Genomic DNA, 2,500 nt, shown 5'->3' on the forward strand with positions numbered 1-2,500 from the left:
CGCGGGGGCTGATTGGCTCGATCGCGGTGAGACCGAAAGGTCCACCCATGACTGGTTCCCGGCGTTAGTCCGAGAGGGTCACGACTGGATTGTCCGTCCGGTGGGCGACGTGCCGCGATTCGAGTTACGTGGCCGTCCGCACGCCGGCGGGCGCGAAAACCGCAACAATATTTATATATATATATATATATGTATGTATATATATATATATATATATATGTATATATATGTATGTATGTATATGTATATATGTATGTATGTATATGTGTGTGTATATATATATGTATATGTATATGTATATGTATATATATATGTATATGTATATGTATATGTATATATGTATATGTATATGTATATATGTATATGTATATGTATATATGTATATGTATATGTATATATATATATATATGTATATGTATATATATATATATATATATATATATATATATATATATATATATATATATATATGTATATGTGTGTGTATATATATATATATGTCGGGGCATATTATGTGTCCTCCGTCCGTCTGTCAGTATGTCTGTCTGTCCGTCCGTCTGTTCCTGTCCGCACTCTAACTCCCAAAGTTTTCAACTTTCATGTTTCATATTTGGTACAAAGGTACAGACTGTGGAGAGGGTGTATCGTGACATTCGTTCGTCATCGAAAGTGGTTGCCATGGCAACCAGGATGCTGTTTTCCATGGAGTAGCACAATTCTGTATATACCTTCTTGTTTGGGCATATATTGTGCTCACTTGCGCTCTCGTTACTGATTACAATATACAAATACATATATTGCTTTAAAATTATTTGGATCAGACTTCACTGCAATGCTTTATAAAAAATATTAATTATTAGACGAGTCTTTTAAAAACGATAAATGTATAAACAGGCGAGCATTGGGTGGCTTTGACACCAACTCTGGTTTTTCCAGTTCTTAGTTGACTTTGAAACTCACCCACCTGAAGTTACGGAGTGCAGGGAGGCTTTGTGATTAATCTTCTCGATTTTAATTTGAGTCTGAGATTGTCAAGACTGAAAGAGTATCTCCTTGAGTTACCAAATCTATCAACCCCGAAGAGGAAGTGTCCAAGCCAATATTTTTGGAGCGTCCGTCTTGTATGAGGAAGAATTTGCTCAGGTTGTGCTGGATAATTTTCATTCTATTCCTTTTGATAAATGTTGTATTTTCGGTTTATATTTTATTGTGGAAGAACGACATGACTGGAGAGTAAAATGGCAATGACCTGGCCGTGGAGGAGTGGGCAACGGTTGGACATGATTGGCAAGAAAATGATCGAACAGGAAAAAGAGGAGAGAGACAGAAGAGGTAAGGCAACATTGGAGATAAAAGATATTGAGGGTAAGGAAGGAGGTTGACGTGAGAGAGTTGTTCACCAACTGCTTGAAATCCTGGAGGGAAGATGGAACAGTCTCAGGAAGGCGGTTCCACAGACGTTAGACAGAGAAGTGAACGACAAAATAGTTGAGGTGTGCAGTCGGCCTGAACTTCGTAAGTTTAATCAGCACAGCATGGGGTTACTGGAGGAACGCATGCATCCTGGAATGCCGATGAAGGTCGGAGGACTTCGAGAGCAGATGGAGCAATATTGGAGAAGAGGTGGTGGAAAAAAAACAAACAAACAAACAAGCAGTCATAGACTGGTACTTACGAAATCGTCAACTTGACCTCTGACCTTGTCTAATACAAGCTGTCTCTCGAGAAGGCAGCGACGCAAACCAGAAGTTTCTATGATGATTCTGTACCAAACCATCAAAAATTGAATGTTTTGGATGTTTGACCTCACTGTGACCTTGACCTTTGACCGATTTTGACCAAAATCTAATCAGCACTTGCCATCACCCTTCTGAATCACGTGGTGTAATTTGACATTGGTAGCTTCTTCCATTCTCGAGTTATCTGTACCAAACCATCAAAAATCGAATATTTGACCTCACTGTGACCTTGACCTTTGACCGATTTTGACCAAAATCTAATCAGCACTAGCCATCACCCTCCTGAATCACGTGGTGTAATTTGACATTGGTAGCTTCTTCCGTTCTCGAGTTATCGTGCCTACAAACAAACAAACAAACAAACAAGCAGTCATAGACTGGGACTTACGAAATCATCAACTTGACCTCTGACCTTGTCGAATAAAAGCATGAATCAGTCAGAAGCCCAAGGGGAGCTTGAATTCTGAATTCATTGTGGTCTACGATTTTACACTGTGGTTTGCAGATAATGAGTCCCAGACAAAAACTAGATTTCTTATAAAAATTCCATTTTTTTGTTTTTATTTTTGAAAAAGTGATTCAGTACCAGCAGGATATGTCAGATAATAGGTGTATTACTTTTCAGAAGAATCTGATAAAAGACTTATTATTTATTATAAATATCAGTTATTCATCGCTGTTCCAGAATTTCGCCAACCGAGTTTTAAGCATCCTAAGCGATCGCAAAAATCGAAGTTAAAACGAACTCGTAACGTCGAGCG

This window comes from Eptatretus burgeri, chromosome 12 (genome assembly GCF_056783735.1).
Source record: "Eptatretus burgeri isolate ZD-2024b chromosome 12, Ebu_testis_v1, whole genome shotgun sequence".
Lineage (NCBI taxonomy): Eukaryota > Metazoa > Chordata > Myxini > Myxiniformes > Myxinidae > Eptatretus > Eptatretus burgeri.